Source organism: Desmodus rotundus, chromosome 3, assembly GCF_022682495.2.
Source record: "Desmodus rotundus isolate HL8 chromosome 3, HLdesRot8A.1, whole genome shotgun sequence".
Taxonomy (NCBI): Eukaryota; Metazoa; Chordata; class Mammalia; order Chiroptera; family Phyllostomidae; genus Desmodus; species Desmodus rotundus.
The window spans coordinates 111504132-111530634 of NC_071389.1; the positions used below are offsets into that span (position 1 = coordinate 111504132).

The window sequence follows — 26503 nt, forward strand, 5'->3', positions numbered from 1 at the left end:
CATTCTTCTACCTCTATTGCTTGTCATTGACATGCTCATTTATGAAAGCCTGGAAAGTTCTCTAGAAGGCCAAGTTACAGAGTACCTTTTGCAGAATTTGCAGAATTTTCTTAAAATGAAATTCTCACCATTATTGTCTCCATCATTCTCCCCCCCTCCCCCCCCCCCCCCGCCCCCTCCCCGCACCGGACCACCCCACAACTCCCAGTGGGGTGAGGGTATTGATTCATCCCTTTCTTCTTTTCCCCCAGTTTCTCTTAAAATTTCCTTCATTCCTTCCATCCCCTGCCTCTGGGTATAGTCCAGCTGAACTCTTCTCTTTGGGCCTGAGCTTTCTTTAACAGAAGCTAGCTGAGGGAATTGCCTTCTAATTGCTGGTTCTAAAATAACACAAAAAACCCCAAGATTAGGGACCACAAAGGCTTGGAAAAGGGGAAAGCAGTTTATCTCTTGCCTTGTGAACAACACACAGTTACTACCCCAGATTTCACTGTTTCAAACTGCGTCCAGCTTGCGGCCCATGGGCTGCATGTAGCCCAGGATAGGATGGCTATGAATGCAGCCCTACACAAAGATCATAAATTTACTTAAAACCTTCTTTTTGCTCATCAGTTTTCATTAATGTTTGTGTATTTAATGTGTGGCCCAAGACAACTGTTCTTCCAGTGTGGCCCAGAGACGCCAAAAGGTTGGACACCCCTGATTTAGACCTGTTTTCTTAGGATTAAATTTCAGAAATGGATTTATTGATTCTAAGAGTATGAACATTTAAATACTTTTTATATATTGTCACAATGTTCTCCAAAAGAAATATGCTGAAGTGTATTTTCAGTGACCCAAGTGAGAGTTCTTATTTCAGTGCCCCATTTATCAATATTATCTTTAAAAATTTCTCACTGGTTTATATTTTATTTCTTCAGAACTTTCCTCCATATGCTTGATAACAAATTGTATATCCTCTTTTGTCTTTTGATACAATTTGTCTAATTTCAGGTGCTTTTCTGTCCTAATCAGTTTTCATCAATTCATTTTTTAAAAACATTTTATTTATTTTTAGAGGAGGGGAGGGAGGGAGAAAGGGAGAGAAAAATCATTGTGAGAGAGAAACATCGGTTAGTTGCCTCTCTAATATGCCCAACTGGGGGCTGAACCCACCACCCAAGCGTGTACCCTGACTGGGAATCCAACCAGCAACCTTTTGCTTTGCAGGACAATGCCCAGCCAACTGAGCCACACAGGTCAGGGCTTTCATAAATTCTTCACATCAAAATTAATACTCCTTTGTTATATTTTTGGCAAATCTTTTTCAGTGCTTGGAATTGGCTGTTGACAATGCAATATTCTTTTCATAATACATAACTTTCTTTTAAAATTATAGCACTATGGTTTATTAAGCTGTGCGTTAGTACAGACGCCAGGGCTTGCCCATGGTGCTCTTCATGTGTAAAGCCCTGATGTTCTGCCCATTCTTTCTAGCAATGGCACCAGGAAATTGACAGCTTCAGTGGATGTTGTATACACAATCTCATCTGTCATCTTCACATGGCCAGCAGCCACAGCCAGACACAACACCTTCTTCATCTGGAACTTGCTGGTGTACTTTACTTGATTAACTTTGGCCACCATTTCTCATAGTGGGTCATCAAGGAAGGGAACTTGTCAGCCTTATTCAGGCCTGGGCCCAGGATTTGGGAGATCTGCTTGATCAGAAACTCTGAAGCCGAAATGGTATCATGCTTCTTGGCCAGCCTCTTGACCAGTTTCTAATTCTTGCTGAGTTTCTTCAGTGCCTCAATTTCTATATGGGGGATATCCACGGCCTTGGCCTCCTCACAGTGCTGCTGGTCCCCCAGAACACATACAGAGAACTTGGGGCTGGGAGTGGATTTAGGCCTGACAGTGCCTAGGAAGTGTTTGTCCTTCCAAGGATCACCATTCTTCAAGCTAATCTACATAAACTTTCTGGCACTTACGCTGGTTCCCGTGCAGGATCCCCTCACCACCTCATAGATGGTATCCTGGGAGACTTTGCTGCTCATGGTTCCTTGTGTTGCAAAAACAGGAAAAGAGCAAGATAGATTTTTTAAAGCAGTTTTAGTGTACAACAAAGTTGAGACGGAGGTACAGAGATTTCCCACATACTCATGCTCTCTCCCACATGCTGGCCTCAGCCTCCCCCATTATCAACATCATTCACCAAAACAGTAATTTTTTTTAAACCAAGGATGGACCTACATTGGTACATCATATTCATCCTTCTCTCACCCTTACCCTTGGCAGCCACTAAGCTTTGTTACTGTTTCCATTGCCTTGCCTTTTCCGGAATGTCATGTAGTTGGGATCATGCAGTATGTGAAGCCTTTTCAGATTGTCTTCTTTCGCTTAGTAAATGCAGAAAAAGTAACTGGTAATCCTGTGTTTGAGTCATAATTGTTGACCAAAAAATGTTTACAAAGACCTAGGCACACAGAGTAGATGCTCATTCAGAAATGTTGAAGATAAAAAATTGGACTAAATAAATGACCCTTTTACTACTACTATTTTGCAATTTGTTGAGAATTATGTGCATAGTTAGAATTACACTCATTCCATTATGTGCATTGTTATTTTTAGTTACTATTCTCATTTGATAAAATCAGTAATCATCTGTGCCTTTCAGTTGCAGTTTTTAAATAGCTGAGGAGTTAGATTAATTTCTGTATGAAATACAAGGTTTTGTTTTGGAATTAGATAGTTATGTTACTTTGGGCCAAAGATACTCTAGGATTTTGAGATAGCGCTAGTATGGCCTACCATGGAATTACTACCTAACTGTGTTAATTTTTTAAGTATTATGATATTAATACTTGATTTGAAGAGAAGTAGTGAAAGCTAAGCTTGCTATAAAGTATGGTATTTCTTTTGAAATGACAAGTAGTAAATATTTAGTATTAAAGTTTACCGTAGTTGCTCAATGAAAAAAATATTAATATTACATGGTAGCTATTTTTTAAAATAATTTACCACAGGCTTAGGAAACTTTAGACTGTTTATCTTCCAAAATTTTACAATATTTTTTCATCTGTCTTTGTGTCCTGTTGAGATACGGCAGAATTGTACTATTAAATTTAAGTTGTGAATGATATTTAATTTTGAGTTGTAGCCACAGGCAGATATAACTGAGGCAGTTCAAAACTTTTGAGATAGATATCTTGTTAGTTGCTTTAGAAGGATATCAGGCCTCACTTCTTATTTAGTCCTCTAGCTAGAAATCTGACTCATGGTTTCTTAATGATTTAAACTACGTTGAAATTATCTTCCAACTTAAGTGATTTTGCATCTTTGCTTATAATTAGGGTTAAATTTCGTTTAAATTGTTTACTTGAGCTGTGGATACCAGAAGAGGAGGGCTATTATAGTATTTAATATTTAGATTTGGTGCTTGAATGTTTAAAAAATCTTACAGAGATGTTAAGATTTGTGCAGATATGCTAGAGGTAAGATTTTTTAAATGAGATATTAAATATATCATAAACCTAGAAACAAAGTTAACATTGTTACTACTGGATTATCACACTAGGTGAATAGTTTGTTATTAAAAAGTGATTTCTACCTGGCTGGTGTAGCTCAGTGGCTTGAGTGCTGGCCTGCAGAGCAAAGGGTTGTTGGTTCAATTTCCAGTCAGGGCACACGCCTGGGTTGCAGGCCGTGTCCCTAGTAGGGGGCATGTGAGAGGCAACCACACATTGATGTTTGTCTCCCTCTCTTTCTCCCTCCCTTCCCTTCTAAAAATAAATAAAATATTTAAAAAATGGTGATTTCTAAAAATTGGAAGGAAACATCGTGCTAACACTTCTGATTAGTGCTTGAGATTACGAATGTCTTAATAAAATATTATGGGATAGGACATGTTCATTTTTTAAAGATATTAACATAACCAAGGTATGGAAAAAATGAGAGATTTTAAGAAAAGAACCACTAGGTTTATATTCTTTAAACAATGGATGAAGTCTGATTCCCACTGCCACCCTCAACCCCGTCAGTTCAGGAGGACAGCATTCTTTTCTGTTAAAACTGCCACTTACCGTATTTCTCTTAACAGTGATGATCATATTGTTACTCTTTCTCAAGAGCTGAATAATACTCATAGCTTATTTTCTTTTTTTTTAGTACAGTTGTCTCTATTCCCGCCCCCCCCCACTTCTCTGCCAACCCCAGCCATCACCACTTCCCACCTTTGATTTTGTCTAAGTATCGTTTACAGTTGTTCCTGAAAGCCCCCCCCCCATTATCCCCTCCCACTTTCCCTCTGGTTACTGTCAGTTTGTTCTTAATTTCAGTGTCGCTGGTTATATTTTGCTTGCTTGCTTGTTTTGTTGATTAGGTTCCACTTATAGGTGAGATCATATGGTATTTGTATTACTTTCATTGTATTTTAGAATAATTAGTAAGTGAACTTTGGCAGCTCATTTAGCATATGAGTGATACTTGGTTTTAGATTTAGAATTCTCATTTGGGAAAATAATCAAGGTTATGTTGTTGTGAATACAATTTATAAATATAGTCATAATACACATATAGTTATTTATAAATTCCCTTAGTCTTCTAAGAGAAAAAATCATATGTAATTCTGTGAATTGACTGAACTGTGGAATATTGGATTTTTAAATGTCTCTACTACTATATACTGTAGGTTTGAGCAATAAAGAATAACTAAGACATTTTCTCTTCTTCATTTGGGTGTGAAGGATACTTTACCTCAGACTCTATTTCCTCTTCCCTGAATTTGTTTGAAATTATTATGTTCTTCACTGATTGGACTAGTCATCATTAGTCTCAGAAGTCAGAAAAAATAACTTCGTATCTGACATATTCAGTGTTTTTTCTTTTTTTTACTCAATATTTTATTGTTTATGCTATTACAGTTGTCCCAATGTTCCCATTTGCCGGTCTCCATCCAGCCCCACCACCCACTCCCTCAGGCAGTCCCTACACTGTTGTCCATGTCCATGGGTCAACATATGTTCTTTAGCTAATCCCTTCACCTTCTTTTAGCCAGTCCCCTCTTATGCCATTTCTAATGTTTAGTAATTTTTAAATCTGGAAATTTCTTGGTAATCATTAACAGAATGGTTTAACTGTAAACAAAGTTTTTTATAGAAATAATTTGAGGTACCTTTTTTGAGTTCTTTGCAAGAATTGTTATGACTATTATGGATATCAGGAGAGGACATAGAAATAAATCTGCTTCACTTATGAAGCAGCGATAATTGCCCCCACTAGCAATGTTTAATTTTGGGGGGGTCTTTGTAGAGAGATCATCTTTATTTAGACTTTAGTCCTTACGTGCTTCTTCTCTTCAGTTTTGGTAAAGATTTATTTGTGAAGAGATGGGGATGAATTTTGCATAAACTTCAAAGTTTTACTGTTTTAAGTGAGACCTAAAATATTTCTAATGTTTAATACTGAGATACACAAATTACAAAATATACTCTTATTTAGATTTTTACGGTAGTTTGTCTTTAAAATTTGGACAGAATATAGAAATTTAGAAAATTTTAGTTAAATTATAACCCCAGCAATGCATTTTCAAAAGCAGTGTGTTGCATTCCTAAAGGTAGTATACTGCATGCACTGCTGAACATAATGTGAAAAGAAAAGTGCCATAAAAAGCTAAGTACCAACTAACTAGCTGGAAAAAGCTTTTAATGGCAAAGCTGGTATGGTCATTAATCTGGTACAATAGTACTTAAGGAAATGGTTCCCTGTGTTAAAATGCAATTTCTTTTGGTTGTTAGAAACCAAAATAGGAAATTCAGAATTAGCACCTAAATACTGATACTGGGTTTTTTTTTTTAAGTGCCTTTCTATGGCCCAATTTAGTGCAAAAAGATTTAGAATGGGAGTCTTGGTTCTAATGCTAACTATAGAAGAATGACCTTGGGTAAGTATGTTTTCTTACTAGTAAAGTGAGTGGTAGAATTATATTTGAGGATCTTTTCAGCTTATCCCTTGAACAATCAAAAAGGAGGATTTTTCCTTTGATTCAGTTTGATTTCCCCTAACACTCCTCTAATTACTAAGTGTATATAGTAGATTTGTCCTAGATAGACTACTTTGCAGTGGCTTTCAAACTTTTTTACGTGAGACACATTCTCAGAAATAAATTTTACGGTGTGACCTAGTACATGCACACATAAAAAGACAAAAGTGTCACAAATTACTAGTGATGAGTTATGTTTTCTGTTCTGTTTCATTTTTAAAAAAAGTTATTTACAATCTACTCTTTCAAAAATACTTCATTTAGAGTTATAAACCTAGATCCTTTTTTTTACTGAACTAGTTAAATTAAGCAGAAAGATTAAATACTTGCCACAAAATGACAGTATAGCAGCTATTTGAATTTTAGCTCCTGCAATTATCTGTTAATCATAATACAAGCTCTGAACAGTGTTCATTCTTGGGAGAAACAAATGATGATTTTAAATAATAGCTTAAGTTAGGTGTATGTGAAGTTCCACATAGATAATTTAATGATTGGTTAGTTTTATTTCTGCTTTTTATTATTTAGTCCCTTATTAGTAGACACAATACTGGCATTAGCTGTATCAAACTAGTGGGACTAAACTTGGTAAGCACCTTTTTGGATTTGAGTTTTTGAAAGGTATTTTGTGGTTAACTTAAATGAGTTTTGCTTTTATGTTCTAACCATGATGATAAATTTTGTTAAAAAACCCGCCAATCTTATAGTTCTGTCAGATTCCTTTGAATTTTAAGGGATTGAGTTCTTAAGGGATTTGTTCTTTTTTATTTTCTTTTATTTTTTAATTATATTTTAGAGATTATGCTGTTACAGTTGTCCCAGTTTTTCTCCCTTTGCCCCCCTCTGCTCAGCATCTCCCACTCCCTCAGGCAATCCCCCCACCATTGTTCATGTCCATGGGTCATGCATATAAGTTCTTGGGCTACTCCATTTCCTACACTGCATTGTACATCTCCATGGCTATTCTGTAACTACCTATTTGTACGTCTTAATCCCCTCACCTCTTCACCCATTCCCCCACACACCCCTCCCATCTGGCAACCATCAAAACATTCTCCCTATCCCTGATTCTGACTCTGTTCTTGTTTGCTTGGTTTGTTTTTTAGATTCAATTGTTGATAGATAAATATTTATTGCCATTTTATTGTTCATAGTTTTGGTCTTTTTCTTAAATAAGTCCCTTTAACATTTCATATAATAATGGTTTGGTGATCGTGAGTTCCTTTACTTTTTTCTCGTCTGGGAAGTCCTTTAATTCTCTCTTGGATTCCAAATGTTATCTTTGTTGGGTAGTATAATCTTGGCTATAGGTCCCTGCTTTTCATGATTTTGAGTATTTCTTGCCAATCCCTTCTAGCCTGCAACATTTCTTTTGAGAAATCAGGTGACAGTGTCATGGAATTCCTCTGTAGGTAACTAACTCCCTTCCTCTTGCTGTTTTTAAGATTCTCTCTTTATCTTTCACCATTGGCATTTTAATTATGATGTGTCTTGGAGTGGGCCTCTTTGTATCCATCTTGTTTGGGGCTCTGTGCTTCCTGGACTTGCATGTATATCTAGCACCTTCACCAAATTAGGGAAGTTTTCTTTCACTATTTCTTCAAATGGATTAGCAATTTCTTGCTCTTTCATTTCTCCTTCTGGTACCCCTATGATGTGAATGTTGGAATGTTTGAAGTTGTCCCAGAGGCTGCTTATATAACATCTCGTTTTTTTGGATTCTTTTTTCTTGTTGTTGTTCTAATTGGTTGTTTTGCTTCCTTATGTTCCAGATCATTGATTTGATTCTCTGCTTCATCCACCTACTGTTGTTTCCCTGTAAATTGTTCTTTACATTAATTAGTGTATCCTTTGTTTCTGACTGAAGTTTTTTTTATGCTGTTGAGGTTCTCACTAAGTTCCTTGAGCATCCTTTATAACCAGTGTTTTGCACTCTACATCTGATAGATTGCTTATCTCCATTTTGTGTAGTTCTTTTTCTGGAGTTTTGATCTGTTCTTTAATTTGGGCCATGTTTCTTTGCTCATTTTGGAAGCCTCCCTCTCTTTGTTTCTGTGTATTAGGTAGGGCTGCTTTGACTCTATGTGTTGGTAGTGTGGCCTAATGTAGTAGGTGTTCTGTAGGGTCCAGTGGCATAGCCTCCTCTATCACCAAGCTGGGTACTTGAGGTGCTCCCTTCATGTGGGCTGAGTACACACTCCTCTTGTAGTTGAGCCTTGATTGCTATTGGCAGGTCAGTGGGAGGGATTTAGCAAGACCATTCACTTGCAGGGACTGGCTGTGACCACTGAACACTAACCTCCACTCTCCGTGGAGGATCAGCTGTGCGGGGGCTAGGTGGTGGTGCTCTGACATGGTCTTTAGCTGTCCACTGGGTGTCCAGGCTCTGGGTTTCCTGAGTGGTGCAGGCCAAGGTCAGCCCCCACCTATATTTTGCCCCAGGCCATCCTGCCTGAGCTATAAGGCAATCTGAGATGGCCGCTACTTGTACTGAGCTTGGAGATTCCTAGGTGAAGCCAAGCTGTAAATCTAGGCTGGTTGCTGGTAGTGCCACGCCTGGGGCCCCTTAGCAAGAAGTGTTGGGGCTAGGAGCTCATGGTGGCTGGCTCTTCTTTGTTTGATAGGATTTAGGAAGTTGTGAAACATGAGCCAAGACCAGCCATTAATACAGAAAAGCAGCTTGGATGGGCCCATAAGGTGGGTGGGATGGAATCTGGGGATCTCCAGGACAGGGCAAACAGTGTTAGTCAGGTTGTTAAAGTGTCAGATATGGTACCTATCTGCCAGCCTTGTGGCTCTGTGGCAGGGAGAACTACAAAAGGGACAGTGGCCTCTGCCTGTCTTTCTGTGTGGGAGAAGGCTGTTCCCCAGCTCCCTCCTTGATGCCAGACACTCAGTTCATTCTTGTGTGCCACTGGGGTGCCTTTTCATCTGCTAGCTTGGTGCTAGAGCTCAGAGTGAGTCTGAGTAGGTGAGTCCATGTTTGGGTTCTTTAAGGGGAATTGCTTGGGACTCCAGAAGTTTCTTCCACCAACCCAATCCACACTGTTTTTTTGCAGCCAGAAGTTATGGAGACTTATCTTCCTGGCACTGGAACCCTGGGCTGGAGTGCCTTGTGTGGGGCTGGGACTCCTAGCTCTCAAGATATCCCTCCCAAATTTTTATCCACCACTTGTGGATATGGGAACCAGATCATTCCAGGTCTCTGCCCCTCCTACCAGTCTGGATGGATGTGGTTTCTTTAATTTCTTAGTTGTCAGACTTCCAATAAGCTCAACTTCTGATGCTTCTGGGTGGTTGGTGGTTCTGTATTGTAGTTGTAATTTTGATGTGGTTGTACGAGGAGGCAAGCCATGTTTATCTATGCCTAATTATATGACCTTGGTCATCCCACTCACCTAAATTCTGAGCTTTTTACCTCACCTGAAAATGGTAACTTGTATACCTGACTGAATTATTTTAAATAACAAAGAAATGACAAAAAGATGCAGGACACTCATAGTATGGTGTAAAATTTTATATAATTGTAAGTCATTATTATAGACTTGATATTGGAAATTAACTTCTGAGGTTTTGTTTAAAGTGACACTAAAAGTTCATGACCTAATTATCATTTGTTTGAGGCTTTGAATCCTGAATTCTGTGAGAAAATAATAGAAGCAGTGACCTTCCTAACTGCTTAATCTAGCGAGTCTCAGTGCCACCTACTTCTGTAATATCTCATCTCATTAAATTGTCTGAGTAACCCCATACTTAGTATGTTGTCATTCCTACAGATGAGAAAACCAAGGGAACTATTTGGTGGAATGATATATTTTTTAAATTTTTCTTTATTGATTTTACAGAGACAGAGAGGAACTGCGGGGGGGTTGGAGAGAAATGTCAATCTGTTGTTCACTTATTTGTGCATTCAGTGTTGCTTCTTGCATGTGCCCTGGCCAGGGATCGAACCTGCAGTCTTGGTATCAGGGTGATGCTTTAACAAACTGAGCTACCCAGCCAGGGCTGGTGTAATAATATTTTTAAAATTGGGTATCCTCATAGGGCTTAGCTGTGTATCATTGAATATATAATTTTGGGATTTCTAAATCTATGGAATTGATTAGAATTTAGAAATCTAATTAAAATCCAAGGAAAACATGATATAAATAAAATTGTAATGACTCTATCTTAAGTTACTAATCACCAGAAATGCAAATTAAAACCATGTTTTTATCTACACATTAATTTGATTAAAACATAAATGTCTTAAGCCAGCATTCCAATAAAATATGTGAACCACATATATGATTTAAATTTTCTAGTAGCCACATTAAAAAAAGGCAAATGAAATTGACTAAATATATATTTATATATATTTATTCTTCCTTAGTTTGACTTTTTCAAATTTTTATTTTTCGATTACAGTCAACAGTCAGTATTATATTGGGTTGGCCAAAAACTTCATTTAGGTTTTTTTTTATGCGATTGCTCTAGTAGTGCTTACTTTTCTTTAACTTTATTCAGAACAATTTTGTTAGAGTGTATTGTGACAGCTGTCATATCAGCATGCATCAAAAAAAAATTGGTGATTATCAAAATTGGTGAATTTTTGTGTAGCCATTTTAATATTAAAGATGGAAGAAAATATGCAACTTTTTCAGCATATTAAGTTTTATTATTTCAAGAACGGTACAAATTCAACTGAAACACAAAAAAAGATTTATGCAGTGTGTTGAGAAGGTGCTGTGACTGATGGAATGTGTCAAAGTGGTTTGCGAAGTTTCTCGCTGGAGATTTCTTGATAGATGATGCTCCACAATTGGGTAGACCATTTGAAGTTGGCAGCGATCAAATTGAGATATTATTTGAGAACAGTCAACTTTATACCATGTGGGAGATAGCTAACATACTAAAAATAATAAAGTTATTGGTGAAAATGAAAAATGTGTGTTTTATTTTATGGATAACCATTTACAAAAAACCATATGGGTTTTTTTGCCAACTGAATATTAGTTTCAGGTGTTCAGCATAGTGCTTAGACATTTATACAACTTTTGAAGTGATCCCCCTGATAGGTCTAGTAGCCACCTGACACCATACATAGTTATTACAGTATTATTGACTGTATGCTGTATTTTACATCCCTGTTTTATAACTTCCAAATTGTACTTCTTAATCCCTTCATCTTTTTCACCCAACCTCCAAACTTCCTGCCAACTGACAGCCATCACTTTGTTTTCTGTACCTATGAGTCTGTTTCTGTTTTGTTTATTTTGTTCTTTAGATTCCTCATTAAGTAAAATCATATGGTGTTTGTCTTTCTCTTTCTGACTTATTTCACTTAGCATAATATCCCATAGATCCATCTATGTTCTCACAAATGGTATCATTCTTTCTTATGGCCAGGTAATATTTCCTTGTATATATGTACCATAACTTTTTTTAAAGTATATTTTATTGATTATACTACTACAGTTTTCCCAATTTTTCCCCCTTTAATCCCCCTCCATCCTGTACCCCCCAACCCTCCAGCATTCCTCCCCCCTTAGTCCATGTCCATGGGTTGTACATATAAGTTCTTTGAATTCTGTTTCTTTCCTATACCATTTTTGACCTCTCCCCTTCTATTTTATGCCTACCCATTATGCTTCTTCTTCCCCATACCTTTTCCCCCCTATTCCTCCCCTCCCCCTCCCCACTGAAAACCCTCCATGTCTCTGATTCTGTTCCTGTTCTAGTTGTTTGCTTAGTAGTTGATTCTTTTCTTTTTTTTAGGTTCATTTGTTGATAGTTGTGAGTTTGTTGTCATTTTACTGTTCATGTACCACAACTTTTTTAACCATTTGTCTATCAGTGGACATTTAGGATATTTCCATATTCCTCGCTATTATAAATAATGCTGCAGAACATAGGGGTTCAAGATATATGAACATAGGGGTTCAACATATATATCTTGTAGAAGTACTGTTTTGGATTTCTTTGGTTAGATACCCAGAAATGGAATTGTTGGGTGATAAGGCAGTTTTATTTTTAATTTTTTGAGTCATCTCCGGAGTTTTCCATAGTGGCTGTACCAATTTGCAGTGCCACTAACCATGCAAGAGTATTCCCTTTGTTCCACATCTTCATCAACACTTTTTATTGATATATTGATGATAGCTATTCAGACAGGTGTGAAGTGATGATCTCTTTCTGGTTTCAATATGCATTTCTCTGATGAGTAGTGACATTGCTCGACTTTTGAAATGTCTATTAGGCATCTGTATATCCTCTCTGGAGAAATGTCTATTCAGGTCTTCTGCCCATTTTTAAATTGGAGATATATATTTTTTATATATTGGTATTAAGTTGTATGAGTTCTTTATATATTTTGGCTCAAAGTATCTTGATTTCTTGATCTCATTGTTAACCCATTCATTGTTTAATAGCATGTTATTTAATCTCTGTGTTTATATGTTTTTCAGTTTCTTGTCATTGATTTCTTTTGTCATGCCATTGTGGTTAGATAAGATCCTTGATATAATTTCAGTCTTCTTAAACTTATTGAAACTTGTTTTGTGGCCTAACAATAGACCATCCTGGAAAACTGTATATGTGTCCTGGAAAAGAAGGTATATTCTGCTGCTTTGAGATGAAATGCTCTTCTATTCTCCATTCTGCTACCCTATATCTTTTGATTGGAACATTTAATCCATTTATATTTAAAGTAATTATTGATAGGTAGGTAGCTATTTCCATTTTATTCATATTTATAATCTACCCCCCCCCCCCTTTCTTCTCTTTAAGAAATCTCTTTATCATTTCTTGTAATACTGATTTGGTGGTCATAATCTCCTTTAGCTTTTTCTAGTTTGGGAAGCTCTTTATCTCTCCCTGGATTCTAAATGGTAATATTGCTGGATAGAGTAATCTTGGGTATAGTTCCTTGCTTTTTATCACTTTAAATATTTCATGCCAGTCATTTCTGGCCTGCAAAGTTTCTGTTGAGAAATCAGCCGATAATCTTAAGGGAGCTCCCTTGTTGATAACTGATTTTCTCTTGTTGCTTTTAAGATTCTCTCTTTAGCTTTAACCTTTTGCATTTAAATTATGATATATCTTGTGTTCATAAGATAACTCCCTTTGTGTTCATCTTGTTTGGGACTCTGTGCTATCTGAACTTTTGTGTCTATTTTCTTCACCGGGTTAGGGAAGTTAAGTTGTCCATCATTTTTTCTAATAGCTTTTCAACTTCTTTCTGTCTTCTTGTGGTACCCCTATGATGCAAACATTGGTGTGGTTGGAGTTGTCCCAGAGATTCCTTAAACTATTCTCATTTTCTCAATTCTGTTTTTCTTTTTACTGTTCTGATTGCGTGTTTTCTGCACGTTGTCTTCTAAATTGCTAATTCAATTCTCTGCTTCATTTACTCTTTGGTGATTACTTCTAGTGTATTCTTCATTTCTGACTTGTTCTTTTTTTGTGATTATTTTGTCCTTTTTTATGTTTATTATCTCTGTTGAAGTTCTGAGTTCATCTATTCTTTACCTAAAGTTCATTAAGCATTCTTATAACTAGTGTTTTGAACTCTTACCTGGTAGAGTGCTTGCCTCCATTTCATTAAGTTCTTTTTCTGGAGTTTTGATGTGTTTCCTTTGGGACATATTTCTATGTCTTTCCCTTTTGGCTACCTCTCTGAGTTTATTTCTTGTGTTAGGTATATCTGCTGGTCTCCCAGTCTTGGCAGGGTTGCTTTATGTAGTAGATGTGCTGTGGAGCTGGGCCCAGTCGTGTATTCTCAGTGTTCACCTGAGCTGGATGCAGGAGTGTTCCTTGTATAGCAGGTACTGAAATAATGTTGTCTTCACTGTAGTTTTGTTATAATGTTGATGCACTGTAGTTTTGTTTTAATGTTGATGAGATGCCATAAGAATTTAACTCCTATTTATATCCATTAGCCTATAGTAACATTAGTTTTGTTATATGTTGTCTCAGTTAAAGTGACAGAACCTATTTACTACATTGAGGACTTACTGTACTTGAATAATTGTACCTTTCATCAATATAAAATATGCAGTCTCAGTTTTTTACTTAAATTCTTTTTCATATAGTCATTCTTTCATTAGCATTTATCTCATTTATTTTTGCATCCTCTTCCTTCCTGCATCATTTTAATTTGATATTAGATATTTTTCTTAGCTAGATTTAAAAGGGGGAAAAACGAAGTCTGTTCCAAGGTCTCTATTTAGTAGAGAACTCTAATGGCATCTCTGCACATTCATAGTGATAATTGATATGTTTGGAGTCAGTCTTCTTCCTGCTTTCTAAGTATTTATTTCTGCCTTTCCCTTTCTTTGTACTGATTTTCTTTTATGCATTTTTATCCCTAGTGGTGTGTATATTATATATTTGTTATTGTTCAAGTGATTGCCCTAAAATTTATTTTGAAATCTAACATTTTAGAACTAGGTTGTTTTAAAAAATAATACTCTTTCCCTTATCTTGGGTGATGTTGAATAATGAAAAGAGCACAGACTCTAGATCAAGATGGATTGTGGTTGTATCTTGTCTTGGCAGAAACACAAGTGAGTCACTACTTTTTAATGGTGGCTCACTTGTGTTTCTGTCTCCTTCCTTAAACAGAGGATAATAACAGTACCTACCTCACAGGGGTATTGTTAGGTTTACCTGTGTTGATATATGTACAGCACTGGCACGTATCAGGGACTCAATAAATGTTATTGTCATTACTAGCTGTCAGTATTTAACAAAAGCTTGACACTGCATTGGTTAGCATAGTTATTGGGGGTTCCACTGGTTGCCTGGTTCTTAATCTGTATTTGCTTTCATATTGCAAATTGTTTTAAGAAATTTATATTTATTATTTTTATAATTCTGTTTTCATTCTGTAAAGTGTGTGGGCTGCTATATGTACAAACTCAAGTCTATCATCTGTTCAGCTGAGTTTTCTACTTTTCTTTCTTTTATTTTGACCTCTGTGTATTTCTTTTTCTCCTTCCATCCCCTCAACCTCTGGACAGTTTCAACCAAAGAGTGTTAACATCTTGGGTGGTGTGATAGTGTCATGGGTATCCAAATGCTTTAATTACATGTTGTGTGTGTGTGTGTGTGTGTATGTGTGTAATTTGGGTGTGAGGGATAGTGTATCAGTCAGGGTTCTCCAGAGGAAAAGATTAGTAGGAGATAGCCACATCATCATGCAATTTTTTTACCACCACCTGGATGTCCTACTATTTAACTCAGTTCTGACACTGTCTAACTGAAGACAGTGTCAGATCCCACAGGTTAAGAGCTCAGCCCCGCAAAACTGCTCCCACTCCCACATCAGATGCCAATTGCAGGTCCAGATTATTACGTATGCTTCTATGGCTGGCTGTAGTTTAGAGGTTTCAACAATCCCCTCCTTGGGTTTGATTAATTTGCCAGAACAGCTGACAGAATTTAGGAAAACATTTACTATGTTACCAGTTTATTAAAATACAACTCAGGAACAACCAGATGAAAGAGATGCATAGGCAAAAAATGGGGAAGGGGCATGGAGTTTCCATGCCCTCTGTAGTGTGCCACTCTCTCTTCATTTCTACATGTTCACCAACCTGGAAACTCTCCAGATCCAGTCCTTTTGGGATTTTATGGAGGTTTCAATACATAGACATGATTGACTAAATCATTTGCCAGTGGTTATTGAACTCAATCTCTAGCCCCTCTCTCTTTCCCAGGAAATTGGGGAGTGGTGACACTGAAAGTTCCAACATTTTAATTACATGGGTGGTCCCCCTAGCAATTAACCACCATTCTTAGGTTACCTAGAGGCTTTCCGAAAGTCATATCATAAGCATAGCAAAAGACACTTTTTAAGTTGTTCTCATTACTTAGGAAATTCCAAAGCTTTTAGGAACTCTGTTGCAAATACATATTTCTTATTATAAATCACATCACATATTGTGGATTAATTTCATTTCAAGGAATAAAGCTTATGTGATTGTTGGGACTGGCAGGTCTGAAATCCACAGGGCTGGCCATCAAACTGTAAACTTGCAGGACCTGATACTATAATCTTCAAACAAGAATTTCTTCTTCCTCAGAAAGCTCAGTATTACTCTTAGTGCCTTTCAAATGATTAGCAAGGCCCACTCAATTATTGAGGATAGTCTCCTAATTACTTTAAAGTCAACTGATAGTCAGTATTAACCACATCTACAAAATACCTTTATAGTAACATCTAGGTTAGTGTTTGAATGAATAAGTGGGTCCTATAGCCAAGTGGACACTTTACAGACAAGTGTTAACATCTTGGGTGGTATGATAGTGTCATGGGTATCCCATCAGATTCTTGAAATTAAAAACAAAAGCTATTGTGTGTGATACTACATGGAAATTAAACATCCAGATTTTTATAAAATATAATCTATAGTTATACTTTGCAAACTTTATATTCTAAAAATTAGGGGTTCATTTGTTGACTTCCAAGTGAAAAAGGCCTATAATGTTAGCATTGGAGATGACTGTTCCTAGAATAGCCAGGAAAAGCTGATATACACCTGGCGTCTGAAATATATTACATACAGAAGAAAAACCTATTTTAAAATGAATGAGACCAATATTAAATGCTGTACATCTCTTTGGTGCCAGTTATGTGTTTAGACTTTAACCTTTGTTTATAACAGTTTCTGTGGGACTACTTATTAGTTGAATGCTTAAGAGATGAAGGCCACATATTCTTTTCAATTAAGACATGATAATGAAAAAGAGTACTGAGCTTATACAATGTCTTTGTTGGTGAAAGCAGAGGTGAAGGAAAGGGTAGTGAAACCACAATAAAAATAGATTGAGAGATTGGAATGTAAGATTCATAGGCTGCCCATAACTTTGGGAGAAGGTACTTGTTTTTTTTTGATGGCACCAAACAGGGCTGCTGATTTATGATAAGATTCATAAAGCTGTAAAAAGCTAAGCACAAAATCCCAATGGTTTTCCAATCTAGTTATTGAGAAGCATGACAGGGTACTATGTATAGGGTAACATTAAAGAATAAAATAAAAACCACAGACTGTTTTGCTGTTAAAATTAATAAAGTATAACCTTTAACTAGTGTAGTATGCTATGGTAAATGATACACCCTACTAGTCAAAAAATTTAGTTTCTGTCCTCATTTCTACAACCTGTATTTGTCTTCCTTTTCTCTGTTCAGTGCTCAGGTTAAATGTATCAGTTTTACCTTCCATTTCCCTAAGGTAGAAACTGTGTGGTTATAACTCAACTCTGTCTCTTCCCATTTCATTAAATCCTATATTTTCTATCTCAGAAGTGTCTCTTTTCTGTTCTCTCCTTTCATCTCTACTGCCTTAATTTAGGCCATCATCTCATGTTGGTGTTTTGATAATCGAAACTGTTCAGGTTTCAGCTGTTAACACTGTGCATGTACCTACACTGCCCCATCCAGTCATACTTATAAATCTGCCATTTTCTATATGCCAACAAACTGATTTTTATGAAACAAAACTTCATGTTTCATTCATGTTACTTGCCGTTGCCTAAAGTTGCATTTTCCTGGCTAACATTTGGGAGTTGAGAATGCACATTGCATATTGTAGGTTCATAAGAAGTCCTGCATTGTAGAAACCTGTTTTACTTAGTTTTACCAAGGTTTTGCAAGTGTATTTGATACTGTTGTTGGTACGTGTTACATCTTCTAACATGCCAGAACAGTGTTCTGTGTGACATCATTTTGTGAAATCCTGGCCTGTTATAAGATAAAATCTAAGTTTTTTAGCTTGGTCAGGTTTTTAGTCTTGCCCCAGCCAACATTTTTAGCTTCATCTCCTTTCTGCCTTACTCAAGTTGACTAGCACAGTTATTCAAGGAATGCATACTGAGGATATGCTCTCCCAGGGGTGTCCAACCTGTTGGCCCGCTGACCACATACGGCTCAGGATGGCTATGAATGGAGCCCAACACAAAATCTCAAATTTACTTGAAACATTCTGAGATTTTTTTTGTGATTACATGTCTCAATGTACGTGTTGTAATGTGTGGCCCAAGAAAACTCTTCTTCCAGTGTGGCCCAGAGATGCCAAAAGGTTGGACACCCGTGGCAGACACTGTAAAGGTCAAGAAGCCATTCTTTGCCTTTATATTGCAAATAGCCTTTGAAAAGTCTCATGATAGTATTTTTTGTGTTACTTTTGCTTTGATAAAGTCAAAGCAAAAGTTTTGGGCTGCAAGTAGCAGAAAATCTAACTTTAAAAATTAATAATCTTTCTTAAGAGGTAGGGCATTTCCAGTTGGTTGATTTAGTTATGTCACTAAAGATCTCTTTGCCATTCTCAGCACGTATTCCAGACTGATGCCCCTAGTCCATTCTCAAGTATCACATGCATACTGGGAAGCATTCAACTGCAGAAGAAGCAGTTTCTTTCAAATTGTTTGAGGTCTCACTGGCCAGAGATGTGGTCATGCCCAAGCCTAAATCAAGTACTGGAAATGGGACTTCTGTGATTGGCTTAGGGAAATCATCATTTGTTTCCTTAGATTGGAAATGCAGTCTAACTTTCTTCTAGCACAGGATTGATACTTGAATCAAATAAGTGATTATGGTTTGCAAAATCAAGGGGGTTGAGGAATGGCTGGTAGACAGTCATTGACAGTGCCTGCTACTTACAGACTTGAGGGATGGGGAGGGAGTAATAAAGTAGAAGGAAACAACTTTTTGGATAAAGTAATTTCTAACATGAGTTTTGTGGACAAGGGGATATTAGTAGGAAGACTTTTCCTTACCCTTCCTTCTAAGCCACCCTCATTGTTGCTCTTTTTTAAGAATAAAAAGTATGTATAACATATTTCCCCAGGAATGTGCCTTAACCTGTGTATGTATGTATGTATAAGAGCTGTGTCATGGATTTATTTAAAAGTAGTGTGCAGAACCTGATTGGTTGAATGAAACATGTTCTATGAGATAAAGACCTTATAGGAACTGCTAATCACTGTCTTAAAGTGACAAATCTTCTCATGTCCCATATCTTAGTGTTAACTTTTTTTAAATATGAGTTTACAGCCTGAGTGTTATTTTGTTTAGGTTTTATTCTCTCCTTTCTTTCTTCTCTCTCTTCATGCCTCCCTCCCTCCCTTCTCTTCCTTATCTTTATATTCTTTTTTCCTTTTTTTGGAATGGAACTTTGAGTATATCTGTTGGTTCTCCTACCTGTGTTTTAATTTTAGAGATGGAGATGTAGAAGTCCAAAAAGATTAAATGATTTTCTCCAGATCACTTTGGCTCATAGAGCTAGATTTAGAAGTCAGGTTGTTTTAAAGAAATGAATTGCAGCTGTAGTGGAAAACTAAGGGAAGTGTGTTATATTAAGGTTCTATAGACAATTTTCTTGTGATTTTTTTAAACCCAGGAGAGCCTGATACTTTTAAAAGGAGTATAAAACTGTTTTTGTTAGGATTGCTATGTTATTGTAAGTTTTATGTATGTCATAGTACCACAGTATGTAGTAATTAAGTAGCACACTTGGAAAATAAATTTATAACTGTCAGTAACAGATCTTTACTATGGTTTAAAAAATACTGTGAACATATAAAAATGGTCTTTCTTATAACCAAAAAAAAAAAGAGAGATAATTTCCACATGAATAGAGAGGCCTATCTGGAAATTTTTATGTGTATACACAAAATTTTAGTGATATCAGAATCCTGTTATAAATACTGGTTCTTTGGAACATTATCTGATAAGAACTTTGTGTACAACATAGTTCTTAACTTACCTAACACTTGGATCTGTGCTTTTCTATAATTCGTGGTTTAAGTTTATACTTGATCCAAGAGATACTATGAGAGAGCTTCTTAAAGTATATATTGGGTTGTCCAAAAAGTTTTAGTTTTTTCTGTATGATGGCTCAAGTAGTGCTTAGTTGTCTTTAACTTCATTCGAAACAATTTTGTTAGGTGGTATTGTGTCAGCTGTCATATCAGTGTTCATTTTTTAAAAATGATCAAAATTGGTGAAGTTTTGTGCACTCGTTTTAATATTGAAGATGGAAGAAGATATGCAACATTTTTGGTGTATTATGCTTTATTATTTCAAGAAAGGTAAAAATGCCACTGTAACACCAAAAATGATTTGTGCAGTGTATGGAGAAGGTGATTGAATGTGTCAAAAGTAATATGCGAAGTTTCTTGGTACTATTGACATTTTGGCCAAATAATTCTTTGCTGTGGGGGTGGGGCTATCTTATGCATTGGAAGATGTTTAGCAGCACCCCTGGCCTCTACTCACTAGAAGCCAATAGTGGGAGTTGCCAACATACTCAAGATATCCAAACCAATAAAGTTATTGGTGAAAGTAAAAAAATGTGTCTTTTAGCCCTGGCTGGTGTGGCTTAGTGGACTGAGCATCGGCCTGCAGACCAGGGGTCACCAGTTCGATTCCCAGGCAGGGCACATGCCTGGGTTGCAGGGCAGGCCCCTGGTTGGGGTGTGTAAGAGGCAAACTCTGGATGTATCTCTCACACATTGATATTTCGCTCCTCTTTCTCCATCCTTTCCACCCCTCTAAAAATAAGTAAGTAAAATCTTTTTTAAAAATGTGTCTTTTATATTTATTTTTAGAGAGAGGGGAAGGTAGAGAGAAGGAGAGGAAGAGAGACATTAATGGGTTGCCTCTTGAGCCCCAACTGGGACTGGCCTTCAACCCATGTGCGTTGACTGGGAATCAAACTGGCAACCCTTCGCTCAGTGGGAAGACACTCAACCAACTGAGCCATGCCAATCAGGGCTTTTTAAATTTTTTTTTTAAGGTTTCATTTCATATGTAACCTGCCACCCTAACATGGTAAGGCATTTTAGAGTTTATCAGGTAACTTATTAACAATTCACTTTGTGGAAGATACTGAGGAGGGCAGATAAAATTGTCTGTGTTTACAGCTAACTTAGCTCAGGACATTGTACTTAAAGTATATAACATTAACTATTAGTGTGATTGATAAGCCCTTTTCTGATAATTTTTTTTCTTTTTCTAATCTTCAATTTGGGAAGGATGTTTGCTTTTTTTTTTTAGTCTCTTTATTTATATACATATGGCAATGCAACAGTCATATGTATATAAAGAATCACTAATGTCTAGGTTTAAAACATGTCATAATACAGTTGACCCTTGAATAACATAGGGGTTAGGGGCATCACTTCCTGAAAACCCACATATAACGTTTGACTCTCCCAAAACTTAACCACAGTTGTCCCTTTGTATTGCTGGGATGGGAGTGGGGGTATTGGTTCCAGGACCCTAGTGCATACGAAAATCAGGGTTGCTCAAGTCCTTTATATAAAGTGGCATAGAACAGTGCTTAGTTAGCCCTCTGCACTCACAGATTTCCCCAATATGCAGTGAAAATACATTTTGGATCCGTGGTTGGTTGAATTTGTGGATACAAACCCAGGGATATGGAGGGTCGACTGTGTGTTTATTGAAAAGAAATTGCATATAAGTTCAAACCCATGTTGTTCAAAGGTCAACTGTGCTCCATGGCTACCTTCAGGGTGCAATGGGGAATAGAAGTTTTATTCTACTCAGGACCTGTAGCCAGAGTATCCACAGTGGAGGAGAGGAATAATTTGACTTCCAATTACACCAAACTGCCTACCCGCCCACTCTTTTCTCCACCTAGACCTAAGGACAGGAGCTTTCTTAACTATCTTGGTGTACTACCTAAACACTGCTACTACACTCCTCCCCCCGCCACCCCCCCCCACCTGCCCCCACCATGAGTGAACTTATTAAGGAAGTTTTCTGGAGGAAGAAATTAGCCACATGAAAGAGATGAGGTGGGAATAATGTATGTTGTAGGCTGAAGTCTAAAGGTGAAAGAGCTTGTCACAGAACTACAGTAGTATATGTATTCTGATTAATAAAACTATTTTTCCATACTTGTAAGATTGTTACTACCTAAGGAAAATACATAAATATGAAACCATTTACATTGTTTAATTCTTTTAATTTTATTTTTCAATTAGTTTATGTTGTTTAATATTAAAGCCATATATAAATGTTTATAGTAGAACCTAAAAGTTCTTACCCCTACCCTCTAGCTTTCATACCTTTGCCCAAAGGTGTGTGTGCTTCCACTCCTCCATGAATTTACACAAATAAATACATATTCACATTGAAAAAAATTTGTCATAATATTATTCTGTGACTTTTTATCTTTGGAGATCTTACCAGGTCCTGTGGAACTATGAGGAAAAGAGACAGTTTGGATCCATAACCAGCTAGCCTCTGTTTTAAGCCTCTGTTTTCTTCATTTGTAAAATGAGGATAATAATTAATAACGTCCACCTTTCAGGGTTATTACAAAGATTTAATGATACTACACATGAACTTCTTAGCCTGGTAATTAGTTCTTGGTAAACTAAAACATGGTAGTAGCTACTGTGATTAATAATCTAGGCCAGGAAACATCTGTGTCATCTCCTATACCTAAGAAATAAACTTGTAGCAATAGAGTGTAATCAGCAAACCCTCTAAATCTATAGGGAACCTAGCAATGTTGACAGTGATGAATCTCCAGTTTCTTTTACTACCCCAACCCCACTGGTCTCCATATCCAGAAGTTATTGGGGCACTTACTGGCACTGGAACCCTGGGCTGGATGGTCTGGTGTGGGGCAGGGATCCCTCGTTCCTAAGGTATCCATCCCGATTTTTATCCACCACGTGGGTGTGGGACCACCCATTCCTCGTCTCCACATCTCCATCCCAATTTTCTGATGATTCTGGGTGATACTTGTTTTGTAGTCTAGTTGTAGTTTTTGCTGTGGTTGTGTGAGGAGGTAAGCCATCTATGCCTCCATCTTGCCCTTAAGTCCTGTAATAATATTTTTTGTAGTACAATACAAAATATACCATTTAATCATTTTTATGTGTATAATTCAGTAGTGTTAACTACACACAATATTTTGTAACTACTGTATTTTGCCATATATAATGAGTGCTTTTTGCTCAAATTTTTTAGGGGAAAATGTGCATTATATATGGGTAGTACTAATTCTGTATCTATATAAATGTTTTTAATTATTTTATTTACATTTATGTGTTAAAAGTGTAACTCTAGAAAGCAGTAATGATATCCATATGCAAAATAATACCCTGGAATAAGATAATCTGTTTTGTTTCTAAATATAAATAAATAAACAAATGATTTAAAAAATTAAAACAAGATTTTTTTTCCTGAAAGTTTGGGACAAAAACATGGTTGTGCATTATACACGGGAGCACATTATACATGGCAAAATACGGTATTACCACTATCCAGAACTTCTCATCATTACAAACAGAAATTCTGTACTCATTAAACAGAGGGGTGTGGTTGGTTGGTTGTTTTTAAGCGTGTTCTAGTCCCTGCATTTTTTATTTCTCTGAGGTAATCCTCCCTTACCACCTCCTTTTTTTGTTGTTGTTGGTGGGGTGTAGAATTTTATCTGCAGACTCTCAAGTGTAGTGATTTCCTACTGATATTTAAGAATGAGGTTTACTGTGAGCTCTGAATATGGATGGGCTTGTTAATTCTCAGACTTCAGTCTCCCATGAATAGTCAGGGAGCCCCTAAAATAGTAGAGAGTGAGGAATTTTGTTTGGGATGCTAACTTTCAATGCTAGTTGCTTTGACTTCTTAAGAATAGAACCATAATATTTCCCCTCCCACCAAGCTTAACCTCTTGGCTGAGCATTTTGTTGTGTGCAAACAAATAAAGGTGCTTTGATTAGTTTGACCTACACATTTTTATTTCTTTTTTAAATCTCATGTCTTATTTCTACTTTACTGGGTCTCAGTCTTTTTGAGGAAAGAGTTTGCTACTTTCTTAAGTACCCTCCAACTATATTATAGGTTGTTACTTCTTGGGCCATTGTCACCATTTGCATTTAGTATTTATTTCTATAACTTTATTGGGTTATCATGTTGTAGTGTCTGGGGGGAAAGTAGGTAACAGTGGTAAGAATTTTATAATTCCATCTTGAATTGGAACCCTCTGCAAACTTCTCGAATGATGTTAATGATGTTGAATCTCTTTTTTATATGGTATGTCAAGCTTGTTTCTTGGTATCAGTGGTGTAGGTCTTTGGTTGTTTGCTTAGCAAAACTGGAAATTGAGTGTTTGTATCGGGAAGGGGAGTTTCAAGATGGTGGCTGACTAGCATTTCCAAATACATCCTTTCTTCTTCTCACTAAAGTAATCGTGAAATTTAGGAAGGAATGAAAATGCCTAACATTACTACAAATTAAAGTTGATAGCTATAAAGACAGAACTGAGAATGAATGGTACTAATAATGAGGTAGATTGAACCAGTTAGAGAAATACTATGTAGATTTCAGCACATAGAATATATGATATATCAACTTTTGTTTTTTGAAATGGTGACCACCAGCAGGGAAAAAAAAGCTTTACCTATCCCCAATATTTGTTCAAAAGTCAGACTTGGGCATCCATCAACTTCACCCATTCTTATATGAAATGAACCAAATGTCCTTTTGCTATGCCTCTAGTGTGTCCCTCACAAATTTTCTCTGTGTTTTTGCATATTCATAAATGCAGTGATGGGGGAGAGGGTATGCAGGTGGTACTGATAAGCATGTAGTGTTTTTGGACATTGTTATCCAAAATATGGTACGTGTACTTCTAGAGATAAAAGACACTTTTAAGCAATATATGAACAATTTACTTTAATAACCAGCGATAGTAACTGGCTAAGAGGGATGTTAAAATAGTAATAAGTATTATTATAGCTGGTATCAGTTTTGGCAAAAAAATTATGAAAATAGGCAAAGAACAGAAATTTGAGAAACATTTATGAGATAAAAGCTTACTAGAAACTGACAACAGTACTGCTATTTATGCATATCAAAGTTGTAAATATGAGAAGGGAATTTGACTTTCACATGCGTGACAGATAGTGGGGCCATAAACACTAAGTTTTGAATATCTGTTCTTGTTTGAGAAGGAGCCAAAAGAAAAAAACACAGGTTTAAGAATCTAGAATAATAATGGGGGATCCCAAAGTATAAATTAAAATGCCAACATATTCAGGAAGATGCATGAAGGCTTGGCTTATGACATGTGAGAAAGTAAACCAGAATGTTTTAAGGGGTAAAGAAGGCAAATCAAGAGGACAATAGATGAATTTAAATCCACCTTGAACTTAGTTTAAAAAAAAAAATAGCCAATGCTAACGTGAATCAAAAAAAGAAAGATAATGGAACAGTAAGTAAATTCTGAGAAGAGAGAAACAGTATATGCAAAATTGACAATTATAATGGGCCAATGAAATTGATAGAAAACTTCTGAGTTACAAAAAATGATTTTTTTTTATGTAGAGAAGAACTCACTTTATTCTAGTCAAAAAAAAAAAAAAAGATCCAGATTTAGACACATTCTTGCAACATAATTGAACCTTAAAAATTGGGGACGGCATCTTACAAGTATTTTTGTAGAGAAATATTGTTATTTACTAAAGATCTAAAATCAGACTCTTCACTTTAATATTAGATACCAGGAGGAGGATGGAATCTACTTTATTTAAAGGACTACATTATTGAAACAGGAATTAAGGCATCAGGAATTAAAGTCATTTTATAATGACTGACAATATGTATGAAATGGTTAAAATTGGAAATGTGGCTATAATGGGAATGTAAACATCATGTTATTGTGACCAACAATCTGTGGCATCAAAAAGAAAGCAATAATCAGTCTCCAGATGAACAAGAAGTAGGTAAGAAAGGTGGTAAACATGTTTTGAACTCAAATGTCTCAAATGTAAGGAATTCCAAAGATCCTGATACTAGATGTAAGTTAAAGAATGTTGTTTGACAACTTTTTTTAAATGAGATAATTTTTTTTCAGATTTGTAAATTTATTTTTTAGAGAGAGGGGAAGGGAAGGAGAAAGAAAGGTAGAGAAACATCAATGTGCAAGAGAAATATCATTGACTGGCTGCCTGTTGCACACATCCAACCAGGAACCTGGCCAACAACCCCAGCACGTGCCCTGACCAGGAATGGAACTAGTGACATTTCGGTTCGTAGACAGGCGCTCAACCCACTGGGCCACACCAGTCAGGGCTGTTGGTGGACAGCTTAATATCAGTAAGCACTGATAGAATTAAATAAGGTATCTTCCATACTATTGGCAGAAGACATGAAAAGGAAAATAATTCAGTTGAATATTTGGTTGAGTTATATGAGATAACCTATATTCAACCATTCATACTGGTAAAAATCGCAATTTGGTTCAGCCTTATAATGTGGTTCATTGTATTTCCTTTTTAAAAAAAATTCTGGCCAGGTGGCTCAGTTGGTTGGAGCATCGTCCCATGCATCAAAAGGTTGCTGTTCGATTCCTCATCAGGTCCCATAACTAGGTTGAGGTCCCCAGTTAGGGTTGCATAGAGAGGAAACCAATCGATGTTTCTCTCTCTCTCTCTCTCTCTCTCTCTCATCAATAAACA

At 36.5% G+C, this 26503-nt stretch overlaps 1 protein-coding gene and 1 pseudogene across 13 annotated transcripts in view; one reads left to right on the plus strand and one right to left on the minus strand.

The window, feature by feature from the left end:
• Positions 1-26503, plus strand: part of WNK1 (WNK lysine deficient protein kinase 1) — a 144781-nt gene that overhangs the window by 17277 nt on the left and 101001 nt on the right. The window lies entirely within an intron of this gene.
• On the minus strand, positions 1158-2739 carry LOC112311037 (large ribosomal subunit protein uL1 pseudogene; annotated as a pseudogene).